This window comes from Bufo gargarizans, chromosome 2, assembly GCF_014858855.1.
Source record: "Bufo gargarizans isolate SCDJY-AF-19 chromosome 2, ASM1485885v1, whole genome shotgun sequence".
Classification (NCBI taxonomy): domain Eukaryota; kingdom Metazoa; phylum Chordata; class Amphibia; order Anura; family Bufonidae; genus Bufo; species Bufo gargarizans.
The window spans coordinates 196,381,966-196,401,258 of NC_058081.1; positions in this window are offsets into that span (position 1 = coordinate 196,381,966).

Below are 19,293 nucleotides of genomic sequence, written 5' to 3' on the forward strand. Positions count from 1 at the left end.
CCACCACTCCATCCACCACTATGGAACTCCCTGAAATAGCGTAGCTGGTTGCCTCTTTCCATAACTCCCATAATGGAGGGCAGCCGTCCTTGCGTGGTGCACGCTTCTTCACTTTGGGGGTCCTGTTCTGTAGAGGTGGGACCCACACCTATCTGTCCGAGATGGGAATACCCCTTTTAAGGGTTGTCTCATGACAACAACTTATACCCTATCCACAGGATGGGGGATTTGTGGTCATGTGCTGTTCTTGGCAAAATCACCCCTGAGGCCATGTACAGGTCCTTCTCAAATAATTAGCATATTGTGATAAAGTTCATTATTTTCTGTAATGTACTGATAAACATTAGACTTTCATATATTTTAGATTCATTACACACCAACTGAAGTAGTTCAAGCCTTTTATTGTTTTAATATTGATGATTTTGGCATACAGCTCATGAAAACCCAAATTTCCTATCTAAAAAAATTAGCATATTTCATCCGACCAATAAAAGAAAAGTGTTTTTAATACAAAAAAAGTCAACCTTCAAATAATTATGTTCAGTTCTGCACTCAATACTTGGTCGGGAATCCTTTTGCAGAAATGACTGCTTCAATGCCGCGTGGTATGGAGGCAATCAGCCTGTGGCACTGCTGAGGTGTTATGGAGGCCCAGGATGCTTCGATAGCGGCCTTAAGCTCATCCAGAGTGTTGGGTCTTGCGTCTCTCAACTTTCTCTTCCCAATATTCCACAGATTCTCTATGGGGTTCAGGTCAGGAGAGTTGGCAGGCCAATTGAGCACAGTAATACCATGGTCAGTAAACCATTTACCAGTGGTTTTGGCACTGTGAGCAGGTGCCAGGTCGTGCTGAAAAATGAAATCTTCATCTCCATAAAGCTTTTCAGCAGATGGAAGCATGAAGTGCTCCAAAATCTCCTGATAGCTAGCTGCATTGACCCTGCCCTTGATAAAACACAGTGGACCAACACCAGCAGCTGACATGGCACCCCAGACCATCACTGACTGTGGGTACTTGACACTGGACTTCAAGCATTTTGGCATTTCGCTCTCCCCAGTCTTCCTTCAGACTCTGGCACCTTGATTTCCGAATGACATGCAAAATTTGCTTTCATCCGAAAAAAAGTACTTTGGACCACTGAGCAACAGTCCAGTGCTGCTTCTCTGTAGCCCAGGTCAGGCGCTTCTGCCGCTGTTTCTGGTTCAAAAGTGGCTTGAGCTGGGGAATGCGGCACCTGTAGCCCATTTCCTGCACACGCATGTGGATGTTTCTACTCCAGACTCAGTCCACTGCTTCTGCAGGTCCCCCAAGGTCTGGAATCGGTCCTTCTCCACAATCTTCCTCAGGGTCCGGTCACTTCTTCTCGTTGTGCAGCGTTTTCTGCCACACTTTTTCCTTCCCACAGACTTTCCACTGAGGGGCCTTGATACAGCACTCTGGGAACAGCCTATTCGTTCAGAAATTTCTTTCTGTGTCTTACCCTCTTGCTTGAGGGTGTCAATGATGGCCTTCTAGACAGCAGTCAGGTCGGCAGTCTTACCCATGATTGCGGTTTTGAGTAATGAACCAGGCTGGGAGTTTTTAAAAGCCTCAGGAATCTTTTGCAGGTGTTTAGAGTTAATTAGTTGATTCAGATGATTAGGTTAATAGCTCGTTTAGAGAACCTTTTCATGATATGCTAATTTTTTGAGATAGGAATTTTGGGTTTTCATGAGCTGTATGCCAAAATCATCAATATTAAAACAATAAAAGGCTTGAACTACTTCAGTTGGTGTGTAATGAATCTAAAATATATGAAAGTCTAATGTTTATCAGTACATTACAGAAAATAATGAACTTTATCACAATATGCTAATTTTTTGAGAAGGACCTGTACGTCATGTCAGACCTGCAGGACAGGCGGGGGCCCCACTATAAGTCACTGGGGTCCTTCGGGTGCTGTTTCCATCATTTCCTATGACAGAACAGAAAACTGGAAACAATCAGTGCAGATGTGAACCCAGCCTAATACAACATGCAGTCCTCCAGGTTCATCAGACAAAAAGGATCACGTCTCTTGGGGAATAGGACACAAGCCTGAATACCACTTACTGTAAACTGCTAATCTTCTGTTCAGCCAAGTGTAGAACAACCTTCAGACATCAACCACAATCACTGCTACATCCACATCACTAAGGGCTCATGCACACGGCTGTGCCCGTATTGTGGCCCACAAACAGCGTGCACCCCGCATCACAGAATCGGACCCATTCACTTGAATGGGTCCGCAATCCGGAAGGTTTCTCTACACACGTTCAATTTTTTTGCAGGGCGGATGGATCACTGACCTATTCAAGTTGAATGGGTCTGTATCCGTCTGCGGCAGCCGCACGGAGAGTGCCCATGCATTGGGGACCACAAATTGCGGCCCCCAATGCACAAAACGGCCAAACGTGTGCATGAGCCCTAAGGTGCTCCGTGGCCGTATTGCAGACTGCATTTGCAGATCTGCAGTACATGGGCACCGTTCCATGTGCATTCCACATCACGGATGCGGACCTATTCACTTCAACGGGTCCGCAAAGCCGGAGATGCAGAATGGTGCGTAACAGAAGCACGGAACTGAACCCTATGGTAGCACTACGGAGTGCTTCCGCGGGGTTTCGTCCCGTACTTCCGTTCAGCAAAAAGATAGAACATGTCCTATCTTTTTGCGGAACGGCCGGATCGCAGACCCTGAGTGTTAGGCCTCCTGCACACGAACGTGATCATATGCGTGCAGGACAATAGTCTTGCGGGCGGCCTGATGTGCACAGTATCATAGTAACCAATGATGCGGTGCGCTCCCATTCGCACAATGTATGCCGCGTCGGGATATATGGCCTGCTCATGGACCGTATATCTCAGAGGGCATATGGTCGTGTGCGTGAGCCCTAAATGTTTTTTTTTTTTTTTTACAAGGGGACTATCCCTATAGTGCATTACATTTTAAAGGCAATGCTATTCTGACATTGACCAGAGAGGCGCAGCCTGCTGGAAATTACTCAAGGCTGGTCTGGGGCCTACTTTAGACCCCAGGTAGCCTTCATACACATCAGCACCTCGCGATCGCATTTGCGGGGTGCCGATGGGAGACAGAGGGAGTCCGCTCCCTCTGTCAACACTTTACATGAAGCGGACGCCATTGCCCGCGGCATGTAAAGTGTTAAACAGCCTGGATCGGCACTCCTGCCGATCCGGGCTGTGAGAGCCAGGGACTCATGCAGCTCTTAGACTGTGCCGCCGTAAAAAAATAAATAAAGCGGCGGCCCATCCTAAGGCCCCTTAGTGACATAGATGCCCGTGATAGAACATAGTCCTACCACTTTACAAATCATTAGTCAGACCAAACATGGAGTACTGTGTACAGTTCTGGGCTCCAGTAAACAAGGCAGACATAGCAGAGCTGGAGAGGGTTCAGAGAATTGCAACTAAAGTAATAGCTGGAATGGGGCAACTACAGTACCCTGAAAGATTACCAAAATTAGGGTTATTCACTTTAGAAAAAAGACGACTGAGGGAAGTTCTAATAACTATGTATAAATATATCAGGGGTCAGTACAGAGATCTATCCCATCAGCTATTTATCCCCAGGACTGTGACTGTGACGAGGGGACATCCTCTGCGTCTGGAGGAAAGAAGGTTTGTACACAAACATAGAAGAGGATTCTTTACGGTAAGAGCAGTGAGACTATGGAACTCTCTGCCTGAGGTAGGTGGTGATGGTGAGTACAATAAAGGAATTCAAGAGGGGCCTGGATGTATTTCTGGAGCGTAATAATATTGCAGGCTATAGCTACTAGAGAGGGGTCGTTGATCCAGGGAGTTATTCTGATTGCCTGATTGGAGTCGGGAAGGAAAATTGGCTTCTACCTCACAGTTTTTATTTGTTTTGCCTTCCTCTGGATCAACTTGCAGGATGACAGGCCGAACTGGATGGATAGATGACTTTTTTCAGCTTTATAAACTATGTTAGGTCTCATGCACATCACCATGTCCTGCCTATGTTAAAAATGCCTATTCTTGTCTGCAAAACAAAAAATAATAAGACATTTTTTTTGCCGGACTGAGGAATGGACATATGGATGCGGATTACAGACTGTGTGCTTTCTGCATTTTATGTGGTCCCCATGAAGTGAATGGTTCCGCATCTGATTCGCAAAAAATGTGGATGGGATGCGGACCAAAAATACAGTTGTGTGCTTGGGGCCCTAAATCTGACATTTTTCACATGACCTATTTATGATGCAGGGTACCATCCTTTCAACCACAACCTGTGTCTTCTGCAGCGTTGGCAGAATACAAGCTGCCCTAAACATGGTCTGTAGTCTGCTGTGATAATATAAGCCTGATTACAGCCATGTTGAATATTTAATCCATTTTTCGTCTGACAGTCACTAGTGCTTGGCGGTATATTATGCCGTCAGCCATTACAGATACGATTGTGAAAGAACATTCCCAGAAAAATAGTTTGTCCTTTGCCTGGTGTCATCGAACATTTGTTGACGGTTTGTACTAAAACTTGATGACTGAATTAGGCTGGGTTCACACCTGAGCGTTTTACAGCGCGTTCCTACGCGCTGTAAAACGCTCAACAAGGAGAAACCAATGATTCCCTCTGGGAATGGTTCTCACCTGGGCGTTTTACAGCGTGTACGATCGCGCTGTAAAATGCCCAACACCCCAAGAAGTACATGAGCTTCTTTGGGGCGTCTTGTTGCGCGTTCCCGTACATAGACTTTCGGGAACGCGCGACAATGGGCGTTCGCTTGTCTCTGTATGCACGATTGCAAACGCCGGTACAATCACGCATACAGAGCGCTCCATCGCGAACGCTCAGGTGTGAACCCAGCGTTAGTAATGATCATTCAACGGTTGTATAAGGCCAGGATCACAGTCTCCAACTGCCACATGTGGCCAGCGCACAGGGCCAGCGCTATATAGAAATGCCTATTCTTGTCCGTGATTGCGTTCAAGAATAGGACATGCTCTATATTATTTGCAGGGCGGTGTAACGGAACTACAGATGCAGACAGCGGACGGTGTGCTGTCCACATCTTTTGTGGCCCCATTGAAATGAATGGGTCCGCACCAGTTCTGCAAAATTGCAGCCTCTCTCTATCTGATGTGTGTGGCAGGGATGGCCAATTCCAGCTTTTGCAAAACTACAACTCCTAACATGCCCAGACTACCTATAGCTATCAGCTTACAGCAGGGCATGGTGAGAGCCACCTTCACTGGCATGCCATGAATCCCTTCAGCAATTGGATGGGAATTACTGATCTCATCTTTTAAATACTTGTGGATTATTTATCCTAAAGTGGGCAGATAATCCCTGGAATTTTGTGACACTTATCACCAAAAGACACCAAACACAATACTTCCCACCAGGGTGACTCACGCCTGTAATTCCAAGGTAAAGTAACACTGTTGGTTTTAACAAGTGTTGACTTTTTGATAACTTATCGACATTGTCTGCAGACGCCTGTAAACCATTTCATACAAGTTTATATTGCACACGTGTAGTTATCTGTGAGTAAATTCATTTTCAACAAATTTATGGAATGGGAGTCTGTCAGCAGTTTTGACCCTGTAAAACTGCTGACAGCGCAAGATAGGAGACCTGTACCCTTGTGTATGTTCTCAGTATCAGCATCACTGAGGAGGAGAGGTGATGGCCTCTATGGAAAGTGCCCTCTGTGTAGTTTCTAACACTGAAGTGGCCTTGGTTGACTTCACGATGTCACCCACCCCTCCCGTCTCTTCTTGAGTGTTGACTCAAGTGCGTTGAGTGTCTTTCACGTCTCCTCTTTGCATTCAATCAAAATCGGGGCATGTTATTGTGTTTTTTTCACACAGCCATGGCCCAATAGAAGTTAATGGGGCTTGCGTGAAAAAAACGGAAGGCACCCGGATAGACTGTGTTTTTTCACGGATGGTTGCTAAGAGATGTATATTGTAATTCTTCAACGCATGCAAACCGGATACAATCCAGAAACAAAAAGCACACACACACTGAACAAAACTGATTAAACTTGTGTGCAAAAACATCCATTTTTTCCCTGAACAGGTCCTGGCGTAAAACGTATCGCTCATGTGAAAGAGGCCTTATATCATGTAGAGAAAGCTAATGTATTGTGATTGTCCATATTGTCTCCTTTGTTGGCTTCATTCATTTTTTTTCCATCGCATTATACACTGCTGGTTTCCATGGTTATGATGACCACCTTGGGAGTGCGTATAGGCTGCCATTTTCTTCTATAGTATTGAAACATGACCACTGCTCTCGGATTACAGGGTGGTCGTAACCCCTAGAAACGAGCAGTGTATAATGTGATGAAAAATGAATTAAGCCAGCAGAGGTGACCTGTGCAGAGGTCAGGTGGGAGCACGTAAGACCTGATATCACCTATTGTGTTTCTAATCCTGTCTGTAATGATAAGCAGATAATGGCAGTAACATTTTCTATACAGAACAGGAAATGACGCCTATTAATAGTGGCCAGTGTGAAAAATGCAGGATTTTAGGATTTTTGAAAAATCATGGAAAATTAAAAATAACCACCGAAATTCTTTAAAAATATATTTAACCCCCTTAATGAATAATGCTGTACATAATGCTCACATCAGCGTAGGCACAGAAGCGTTTTGCCTTGGTTTTAAGATCCTCTTACGGATCTTAAAACCGTAATGCAAAACGCATATGTGAAAGTAGCCTAGTACAGCAGGCACCCGGCTGCAGTGACCTGGATCGGCGTTGACACGGAAACTAATAATTTAATCCCTCAGATGCCACGTTCAATGGCAATTGCGACATCTCTGAGGTAAGGCAGAGGCATAGGGCTGCCTTCTGATCAGAGGCCCCGCAGTGAAAGGGGACTTATACAGGGCTGACGCCAGCACCCGGCAAACCCGGGCAAGTGCCGGAGCCCACTGCTTCTGGGGGGGGGGGGGCACTCTGCACGGTCCCTTTAAAAAAAATGTAAATTTAAAACTGTTGCTGGCGCTGCCGTGGTCATAAAAGATCTCCAGGCCTGTAGAGTGCGGAGAGTCAGTGCGCCGCGTGCATGTGCACGTTCGTGAGTACACTGGTCGGAGTGGCAGGCCCTGCAGCAGAGGAAGTCGGCGGGAGCTGTAAGAAGGAGGGCTCCCAGGGTGGCTGACGGCTGTAGTAAGGAGAGCATGGTGCACTGCGCAAGGACCCATGGAAACATGACAGGACTGCTGTAGAGCTAGGGTGCCTGGCCAGTCTTCAAGTAAGGGCTGTTTCACACGCCCCCCTCCTCCTGTCTCCTCACTAGTGACCCTGCCCCCCTCCTCCTGTCAGCCCACTAGTGACCCTGCTCCCCCTCCTCCTGTCTCCCCACTAGTGACCCTGCACCCCCTCCTCCTGTCTCCCCACTAGTGACCCTGCCCACCTCCTCCTGTCTCCCCACTAGTGACCCTGCTCCCCCCTCCTCCTGTCAGCCCACTAGTGACCCTGCTCCCCCTCCTCCTGTCTCCCCACTAATGACCCTGCACCCCCTCCTCCTGTCTCCCCACTAGTGACCCTGCCCCCCTCCTCCTGTCTCCCCACTAGTGACCCTGCTCCCCCCTCCTCCTGTCAGCCCACTAGTGACCCTGCACCCCCTCCTCCTGTCTCCCCACTAGTGACCCTGCCCCCCTCCTCCTGTCTCCCCACTAGTGACCCTGCTCCCCCCTCCGCCTGTCAGCCCACTAGTGACCCTGCTCCCCCTCCTCCTGTCTCCCCACTAGTGACCCTGCCCACCTCCTCCTGTCTCCCCACTAGTGACCCTGCCCACCTCCTCCTGTCTCCCCACTAGTGACCCTGCCCCCCTCCTCCTGTCTCCCCACTAGTGACCCTGCTCCCCCCTCCTCCTGTCAGCCCACTAGTGACCCTGCTCCCCCTCCTCCTGTCTCCCCACTAGTGACCCTGCTCCCCACCTCCTCCTGTCTCCCCACTAGTGACCCTGCTCCCCCCTCCTGTCTCCCCACTAGTGACCCTGCTCCCCCCTCCTCCTGTCAGCCCACTAGTGACCCTGCTCCCCACCTCCTCCTGTCACCCCACTAGTGACCCTGCTCCCCCTCCTTCTGTCAGCCCACTAGTGACCCTGCTCCCCCTCCTCCTGTCTCCCCACTAGTGACCCTGCTCCCCCTCCTCCTGTCTCCCCACTAGTGACCCTGCTCCCCCCTCCTCCTGTCTCCCCACTAGTGACCCTGCTCCCCCCTCCTCCTGTCAGCCCACTAGTGACCCTGCTCCCCCTCCTCCTGTCAGCCCACTAGTGACCCTGCTCCCCCTCCTCCTGTCAGCCCACTAGTGACCCTGCTCCCCCCTCCTCCTGTCAGCCCACTAGTGACCCTGCTCCCCCTCCTCCTGTCAGCCCACTAGTGACCCTGCTCCCCCTCCTCCTGTCAGCCCACTAGTGACCCTGCTGCCCCCTCCTCCTGTCTCCCCACTAGTGACCCTGCTCCCCCTCCTCCTGTCTCCCCACTAGTGACCCTGCTGCCCCCTCCTCCTGTCAGCCCACTGAGACTTTATCGCCCAAGGGCCCACATTAACCTGGAGCCGGCCCTGGGGGACTATAAGGCCTCTTTAACACGGGCGAGATTTCCGCGCGGGTGCAATGCGTGAGGTGAAAGCTTTGCACCTGCACTGAATCCGGACTCATTCATTTCTATGGGGCTGTGCACATGAGCGGAGATTTTCACGCATAACTTGTGTGTTGCATGAAAATTGCAGCATGCTCTATATTGTGCGTTTTTCACGCAACGCAGGCCCCATAGAAGTGAATGGGGCTGCGTGAAAATCGCAAGCATCCACAAGCAAGTGCGGATGCGGTGAGATTTTCACGCATGGTTGCTAGGAGATGATCGGGATGGGGACCCGATCATTATTATTTTCCCTTATAACAGAATGCTTAGTAAAATAGGGCTGGAGGGGTTAAAAAAAAAAAGAAAAAAAATAATTTAACTCACCTTAATCCACTTGTTCGCGCAGCACAGCTTCTCTTCTTTCTTCTTCTTTGCGGTGCAGGAGGAAGAGGACCTGTGGTGACGTCACTGCGCTCATCACATGGTCCGTCACATGATCCATCATCAGAAGCCGGGCTGCGCGAACAAGTGGATTAAGGAGAGTAAAATTATTATAATTTTTTTTAACCCCTCCAGCCCTATTTTACTAAGCATTCTGTATTAAGAACCATGTTATAAGGGAAAATAATACTATCTACACAACACCTAACCCAAACCCGAACTTCTGTGAAGAGGTTTGGGTACCAAACATGCCGATTTTTCTCACGCGCATTAAAATGTTTTGCACTCGCGCAGAAAAATCATGCATTTTCCCGCGACACACCCGCATCTTATCCGGCCCTAATCCGTGACGCCCGTGAGAAAGAGGCCTAAGTCTACTTTCACACTGGCGTTTTGGCTTTCCGTTTGCGAGATCCGTTCAGGGCTCTCACAAGCGGTCCAAAACGGATCAGTTTTGCCCTAATGCATTCTGAATGGAAAAGGATCTGCTCAGAATGCATCAGTTTGCCTCCAATCTGTCTCCATTCCGCTTTTGAGACTGACACCAAAACGCTGCTTGCAGTGTTTTGGTGTCCACCTGGCGAAACTGAGCCAAACGGATCCGTTCTGAAACACAATGTAAGTGAATGGGGACGGATCCTTTTTCACTGACACAAAATGGCAATAGAAAATGGATCCGTCCTCCAATGACTTTCAATGGTGTTCAAGACGGATCTGTCTTGGCTATGTTAAAGATGATACAAACGGATGCATGCGGTTGTATTATCTGAACTGATCCGTCTGTGCAGATCCATGACGGATCTGCACCAAACGCGAGTGTGAAAGTAGCCTTAGTGAAAAGTAAAAAAATATATATATTTTTTTTTATTCAAATTACCCCCTTTCCTAATTTTACATATCAAAATATATAAACAATAAAAAATAAACATAACAGGTATCTCTGCATCCAAAAATGTCTGAACTATTAAAATATTATAATATTTTTCATGTGAGGTGAACGTCAGAGAAAAAATCAAAACCGTCGATTTGCCATTTTTTTTTTGTCACCTTGTCCCCCCCCCCCCCCCCCAATTTTTTTTTATAACAGTGATCAAAAAGTCGTATGTACCGCAAAATGGTACCAATAAAAACTACAGTTCATCCCACAAAAAACAAGGCCACAAACAGGTCTGTTGACGGATATATAAAAAAGTTTTGGCTGTCAGAAAATGGCAGTGCAAGTTTTTTTTTTTGCAAAAGTTTTTTTTTTTTTTACAGTAATAAAACAAAATATAAACTATACAAATTTGGTATCGCCGCAATTGTATTGACCTGCAGAATAAGGATGTCATGTCACATTTAGCACACAGTGAACGTGGTAATATCAAAAACCGAAAACGAATCAGTACGTCTTCAGTTCTTATCATATTATATGACGTAACAATCAATACAAATAGGTAAGACTATCAGACTATCCGAAAAAATAAATAAATCACTTAGCAACTTCTTTAGCACCAAAGATGATCAAAACGAACAGTCTCACAGTTTTTATCAGCCATATTATCTGTGCATTTATGGCGCGGGGTCCACAGGATCATTACTGTCTCATCCTCCATTCATCCTGGTGACCTAGAGCTAATGGCGAAAAAAATATTTCACTATTATACCAAAATTCATCTCCACTGAACAGCAGCAGTATCTAATGTTATCTATGGAGACCTATAATGAAGAAAACAGGAGACAACCTAATTTATGCCGATATCATCATACAGAAAATCAGGATCCCACCCAAAGTGATATTCTCCTGCCCTCTGAAAAACCTCAGACCTGCTGATCTTTGGACTATGCTGTTCTACAAGTGCCAAAGTGCTGAATTCCTCTATTGTTTCCCACCCTGTTTGCTCAGTGCCTGGGATAGCCCCAAAGCCTTTTAGTCTTCTGACTATCTAAAACTATGTGGCTTGAAGAGATCTTGTGACAACATCATAAAAATAAGCAGCTTTTATGAGACTAATCCGAGGCTCTAATACAGAGGAGTCAACAGGTGGCCACAAACAATTCCATCAACTTATCAGTCACCAAACATTTGAAGTGAAAGTGCCAATTCAGTATTTTTCATCATGACAGGCTGATTATCTAACAGGCGATGCTGGGGAACAGAAGGCTTAGGCTACTTTCACATCTATGTTTTTGCCTGATCCGTCATGGATCAGCAAAAACGCTTCCATCATGATAATACAACCGACTGCATCCCTCATGAACGGATCCGGTTGTATTATCTCTAAAATGGTCATTGGGAGTCATCCGTTTTCCTTTGTGTCTGAGAAAACGGATCTGGCACCATTGACTTACTTCGTGTTTCATGCCGGATCTGTTTTGCTCCGCATCCCATGCATGACAAAAAAAAGCGTTTTTCTGCCTGGCATGGGAACGCAACCATTCTGGTTTATTCCGTTCAGTTTTGTCCCCTCTATGATGGATCCCAATACCAGAAAGGAAAAACGCACATGTGAAAATAGCCTTACTTCCCCTCTTCCCACTGAGAATACATGTCTATAGAATAGTTAGGAAGAACGGCTACTGAAGGTGTAGGGGCATCTGGAGGTCAACTGATAGAATTTGTCACCAGGAGATTCACTGTTATTCCAGACACTATCGGGGGAGATTTATCAAAACTAGTGTAAAGTAGAACTGGCTTAGTTGCCCCTAGCAGCCAATCAGATTCCACTTTTCATTTTCCGAAGGAGCTCTGAAAAATGAACAGTAAAATCTGATTGGTTGCTATGGACAACTAAGCCAGTTCTACTTTGCACCAGTTTTGATAAATCTCGCTAATGCTTTCCAGGACTATCTCAGCTGAATTTAATTTAATGATACCTTTCACGTGATCTGTTTAGAAAGCACTTTTAATCTATATGCAAATGAGCAGCTAAGGACACCAAGCCACTCTCCTCCTGTTTCCTCTGCCTGCTCTACCTTCTTGATTGACAGGGTCAGATGCAATGGCTATGCAGGAACCTGACCCTGTCAATCAAAGAGAGGGCGAGGCTAGCAGAGAAAGCAGAAAGAGCACGGCTGCTCAGAGTGTGCTGGGCATGCTCCCGGTGGACTGCTCATCTGCTTATGAAGAAATGGATCGCTAAGTGAATGGTATACATTCATCCGAGCTAGCTCTACAGGACATTGGGGGAGATTTATCAAGACTGCCTCTTTCCGCGCCTGAGCTGCTGGAGGATGTGCCTACTTTATGACAAGGCCTCATCTTGAATTAGGTGCAACCTCCTGCAGTTAATGAACCTAGCCAGAGCTGCCGCAGATTTCTGGCTTCATTAACACTGGCGTAAATGAAGATAAATATTTAGCTGTGACTGGCCATGTCCCCTTTCCTGCCCTTGACACACCCTCTTTTAGAAAAGTAGTGAGGACGGCGAAAAAGTGGAGATGCGATAATTTTTAAAAAAGTTGCACCTGCACCTTTTTAGGCTAGGGCTGCACGGCCTCAAAGTCATGCAACAGTTTTTAGAATGATAGTCAATGGTGATGCACTGTGACATGCCGTGACAGCGACGCAACAGTCGCAAAAAAATCCATCCAAGTTGGATTTCTGTGCGGCTGTCGCGTTGCAGTCACAGCATGTCGCCGTGCGACACCATTGACTATCATTATAAAAGCTGTCGCGCGACATTGGTGCTGTGTACTGCGAGCCTCCTTCCTGTATTATGCCTGCTCCAGATATTGATATTATCACATGGTGTATCACAACATTTTAGTATTCAGGGCAATGCGTTATCACTTTTTTTTTATTTTTTATTATTAAGTAATTTTTTTATTAACATATTTTACAAACACAAAACCCCAACACCTCCATACCCTCCGCTCTCATAACATCTTGCTGATGCTCTCCATCCTCCACATTCCTCACCACCCGACCCCACCATCATGTCTTTGTGATAAATACATGCTCCTTTCCTACAGCACTCTCAACGATACCGAATCTTTGATCCTGTGGGTAAAATTAAATTTTGTCACACAACTTCCCCTTATTAAATAGTGGAGACACATTCCCTAAATCCCGCAAGAGTCCGCCAATCACGGATCCAGCTACACACATCAGGCATTAGTACCCCTCACACTAGTCCCAGACGGTATCTCTGGAGTTCCCTGGATGCCATCCCTGGGGCGTCAATCCAAGGAGTCCATAGTTTCTCAAATTTGGTCATAGTACCCCTCTTCCTATAAACCCCTTGTTCCAAATTGATTAGCCAATTAATCTTGGCTATATATTCGGTTCTACTAGGACTACACTCTTCTAACCAATGCTGGGCAATCAGCTTGCGAGCCATATATAACATTCTGGCCACTGCTACCTTTCTGGGTTCAGTGATTGGCAGAACCGCCACATATCCCAATACACAAACAAATGGGGTCACATCCAATGTAACTTCGTATAGAGAGTTAATGAGATGCAGCACAGCGCGCCAAAAGCCCTCCAGGGCCGAGCATGACCACAGCATGTGTAATATACCCTCATCCACCTCCCCACATCACGGACATTTGGAATCCAACCGGAGTCCTATATTAAACAGAAACTGAGGGATTCTGTAAACCCGATGAATCAGGTACAATTGTGACAACCTATGGGCTTCACTGAGTGAGAGCTGTGGAGTCCTCTCCAAAATCTCCTGTCACTGCTTTTTCTCTAACGGCCCCACTCCTACTTCCCATTTTGTCCTACTAATCGGTCGGTCTAGTATAGCCTGATAGAGCAGGGAAATAATTCCAGACGAGGAATTCCTCCGGTCTACCAGGGCAATGATTTGATTTTGGTATACCATGCTCAAACTTATTGTTAGCATGGTCAGCCCGGAAGCGTTATCACGTTTTTACTGCCTGGTCCTATCAAAGTGCGCAGAGAGCAGAGCCTCTAGGTGTAACGGCAACGCCCCTGTTGCTCCTAGAGGCTCATTTGCATATCGTAAAACATCATTTTTCTCAGCAATGCGGGCACCTATGAACATGGGACCAACACAGACGCCTTCAGCTGCCAAGTGCACATGTAACAGGTCAGCCAGTGTCATAGGTACACATCTGCTGACAGATGGCCATTAAAGCTGTTAATACATTCAGCTAGAACAAGGCTCAGCCTCTTGCTTCAGACATAAGTAGAATGAAGCAATAATGCTCAATTATTCATGTAAGAAGCCAAATCCTGGCAGAGCTGAGCTATAGGAGGCTCATCCACACCCATATAAACCCAGAAAAACAGGGCCAGCAGTCCCTCTTCAGATGAGCATTCTGTTCACCTACCTGAGGGAAAAAGGTCTCATTTTACACAACCGCCACCTCTTTTCCCAGGTAAGTTGAATGGAATCAGCTCTGCACATTATGACGGACACATTCTTGTACATTGCTCCCTCGGTGATAAACACTCAGAAGTGATAGCAGCTCATGCAGTAAAGAAGACTGACGTACATGAAGAACCCTGCAGTGTTCTCTGGTCGTTACAGTTCTTCTGTACCAGTTTACTTATATTCACCATTGATAGTTTTGCTCATCAGCATGGGGCAATTACCGTTATGAATACTTGGATTTCATTTTAATGATCATTTCATACTTTTTGAAACTTTCCAGGTCTCCTGTGATGCTATGTAAGCAAGCGTTACTCTCGATACAATGATATGACTGTACTGAGTGGCCATCCACTGGCCGCTCCTGTGTCCCAGCAGGCTGCCGCTACATAGCCCTTATTCACTAAGCGGAGAAATGTCCAGTCTGTGTGTGCCATTTCTCTGAGGGCCATTCAGCATGAATATCTGGTATGTGAGTCACAGGGATATTGTGGGGTGGGGCAGGGAATCCATGGAATTTGATCTGAAAACACACTGCTCACTCACCTCCCTACAAAACCTTATGCTGAAGAAAGATCAGGTAATAAGCATTCAGGGAATGCCAGAGATGCGTGGTTAACCATTTTATCAAAAAGCATGACATTGCCCTAGCTGAAACGATTTAACACTTTGCCTTCAGAAGGCAGGGTTCACACAAAGCGGGTTTTTTTCCAGCATGTTCAGCAACTTTTTAATACATCTTTTAAGCCTCATTCACACATCCGTACTCAAATCCGTGAGAAGGTGGTCAGTGATGCATCCGTGTTGGGTCCGTGTGTCCGTTTTTTGCTGTCTGTGTGCCATCCGTGTTTCACTGACACTGAACAGATGAAAAATAATTTTCAAAGCATCCCTTCCTAATGATCCGTGAAACACTGATGCAACACAGATGGCATCCATGGTTTTTATGGATCCATAGACTATAATAGCCGTGATCAGGCTCAGACTGGCCCACTGGGGTGCAGGCGAATCCCCACCCTCTGCACAAGTGGCATATAACAAATGTACAGTACCTGAACCAGCCTATGTTCATATAAAAAAAACTTGTTATATTTGAATGCATCCGCACGATGGGCCTTAGGCCACCCCAGTCCGACACTGGGCGCGATGGATCTGTGAACACGGACAAAATAGAGCATGCATTCGTGCTAAAACACTGATGTCTGAATACACACATTAAAATGAATGGGTAGGTCTGCTGTCCGTACAGAACACTGATGTGTGACTGAGGCTTTTAAAGGGATTCTGTCACCTCCCCTCAGCCAAAAAACGATTTAAAAGCAGCCATGCAACACAGCTTACCTGGATTAAGCTGTGCTGTTTAATCTTGAAATCCGTCCAGCAGTTACTTTAAAAAACGACTTTGATCAATAAGGAAATGCGTCCTGAAGGTGCCCAGAGGGGCGTTTTTTTCTTCCTAGTGAGCCCAGTACCGCCCCTCTTTCAGTGCCCAGCCCGCCTTCCTTGTATTTTCTAACCGCCGCCCCCAGCCTGCCACAGCCTCTCCTGCCTCTCCTCCCCCTCCCTCACGCCGAACGAAGTCTCGCACAGGCGCAGTACCCACTGAGGGCTGCGCCTGTGCGATCATCAGGAGACTGAGGGCGGCAGCTTCATCTTCGTCACTGGGCATGCGCCGAGCCCAGTGACGTCCGATGCTCGCTCTTCCCTCAGTCAGCAGGGAAGAGCGAGCATCGGACGTCACTGGGCTCGGCGCATGCCCAGTGACGAAGATGAAGCTGCCGCCCTCAGTCTCCTGATGATCGCACAGGCGCAGCCCTCAGTGGGTACTGCGCCTGTGCGAGACTTCGTTCGGCGTGAGGGAGGGGGAGGAGAGGCTGTGGCAGGCTGGGGGCGGCGGTTAGAAAATACAAGGAAGGCGGGCTGGGCACTGAAAGAGGGGCGGTACTGGGCTCACTAGGAAGAAAAAAACGCCCCTCTGGGCACCTTCAGGACGCATTTCCTTATTGATCAAAGTTGTTTTTTGCAGTAACTGCTGGACGGATTTCAAGATAAAAGAGCACAGCCTAATCCAGGTAAGCTGTGCTGCATGGCTGCTTTTAAATCGTTTTTTGGCTGAGGGGAGGTGACAGAATCCCTTTAAGTGAATAAATATAAAAAAATGCTAGAGCTACAGTAAGGATACTCAACTGGCGCCCCACTATTCGAATCTGGACAGCAGTTGCCAGCTGTCCAGACCCGTGCATGTCCTGCTCGCTTTCAACTGTATCTGTGTCCTCAGGACTCACATACTATGGTGAAGCAGGGAGTTGTTAGCTCCCCGCTTCATCATTCCCCTGCCATTGGTAGTTCAGCCCAGGCAGGTGCGATGCAGTGATGTCATGGCCACAGACCACCTGTGTGGAAGCCACTTAAGGGGACATCATACCGTGTAGGGAGAGGCACAAAGGTTGCATCATACTATGTGGGCACCAGAAGATCACCCTGCTGCGAGAGGGACACCCTACTGTAAAGGGGGCATCACACTGCATGGTGGGCACTAAAGTTGCATCATACTGTCCGAGGGGCACTACAACCAGTTGTCACAATATGCTATGTGTCACTGGTGTTGTCCCACCTAGCATTTATTTTATTTTTTTAGCAGCTTAGAACTTCAACCCACAGCAGACCCAGGTATGTAGAGCTTTACAAACTGTACTTGAGTACCCCATACCCACAGTATATTGATTTGCTAATACCTAAATGTCAAACATGATTTGGCAACTTATGTACAATATGCTGAACATGACTCTGCAAAACACTACATATACTGTACCTATACCTGAGTTTAGGTGTTTCACTTAATATTACATAAGTAGTATTTTTTTATGTTTATTCCAAATATAGTGTTGATTTTTTTTCTTAGTTTATAGTGTACTTTTCACTGGCATTGTTCAGCTCTTCTAGGCTATGGGTAATAAATGGTATACCTAGAGCATACTGAAAAAAAAATATAAAAAAAAATAATATAATGCCAAAAAAGGTTAAAAACACAATGCAAAGTATACCAGGGGGAAAAAAAAAGCTCTGTAGTGCATTTCAATCTTTGATTTTATGCAAATTTAGTCATACATCTTAGCTGTTGGCCGAATGACAACTATCATGCCCAACTCTCTCACACACCCCTTGAATTCCTGGTGTGGCTGAGGATGCTATGTTCTCAAGAGGAGAGAAAATTGCTGCTAGACACCTACGGAGGCAGTTATCGCTCTTGAAAACAAAAGGATTGGGCATGTTGTAATTCAACATGTCAAACTCTAACCCTGGGTTCAGAGCTGAGCGTTCTGAAAGGAGCGCTCGGTATGCGCGATTGTACCGGCGTTTACAATTGCGCATACAGAGACAGGCGATCACACATTGTCGCGCGTTCCCGAATATCTATGTACGGGAACGTGCGACAAAACGCCCCAAAAAAGCTCAAGAACTTGTTTGAGCGTCGGGCGTTTTACAGCGCGATCGTACGCGCTGTAAAACTCCCAGGTGAGAACCATTCCCATAGGGAAGCATTGGTTTCTCCTTGTTGAGCGTTTTACAGAGCGTAGGAACGCGCTGTAAAACGCTCAGGTGTGAACTTAGGGTAATCTGCACCCCCTCCGAATCTGCTAATGAGGGAGAGTCAGGACACACCAATGTACAACAGGCTTCGTTCACATCTAGATTTGATGCGGTGGTAGAAGCCTCCATCACAGATGCTGCATCTTGCGCAGGCTCGGACTGGCCCACAGGGGTACAGGGGAATCCCCCGGTGGGCCCCTGAGCAAGGTGGGCCCCTAGTCTCCCACCCCCTGCACAAGTGGCACATAACAGTAGACTTACTGCAGTACATACAGTACAGACCAAAAGTTTGGACACACCTTCTCATTCAAAGAGTTTTCTTTATTTTCATGACTATGAAAATTGTAGATTCACACTGAAGGCATCAAAACTATGAATTAACACATGTGGAATTATATACATAACAAAAAAGTATGAAACAACTGAAAAGATGTCATATTCTAGGTTCTTCAAAGTAGCCACCTTTTGCTTTGATTACTGCTTTGCACACTCTTGGCATTCTCTTGATGAGCTTCAAGAGGTAGTCACCTGAAATGGGGTTGGGACCATCAGTTGCGTTGAGGAGAAGTCAGGTGGATACACAGCTGATAGTCCTACTGAATAGACTGTTAGCTGCTTTTTTCTTGCCATAATACAAATTCGAAGTAAAGAAAAATGAGTGGCCATCATTACTTTAAGAAATTAAAGTCAGTCATTCAGCCGAAAAATTGTGAAAACTTTGAAAGTAAGGGCTATTTGACCATGAAGGAGAGTGATGGGGTGCTGCGCCAGATGACCTGGCCTCCACAGTCACCGGACCTGAACCCAATCGAGATGGTTTGGGGTGAGCTGGACCGCAGAGTGAAGGCAAAAGGCCCAACAAGTGCTAAGCATCTGTTGGAAGACCATTTCAGGTGACTACCTCTTGAAGCTCATCAAGAGAATGCCAAGAGTGTGCAAAGCAGTAATCAAAGCAAAAGGTGGCTACTTTGAAGAACCTAGAATATGACATATTTTCAGTTGTTTCACACTTTTTTGTTATGTATATAATTCCACATGTGTTAATTCATAGTTTTGATGCCTTCATAGTCATGAAAATAAAGAAAACTGTTTGAATGAGAAGGTGTGTCTCCAAACTTTTGGTCTGTACTGTATATATTTTTTTAAAGGTTTTTATTTGTAAAAAGTAATAAATTAAAAACCATAGAAATTTGGTATCGCTGTAATCTTATTGATCCGCAGAATAATGAAGTCATTTTCAGTGTACAATGAACGTCGTAATATCGAAACTCAAAAAAACCTTGGCATTAATGTTTTGTTTTTTTTTTAGAATTTTACCCCACAA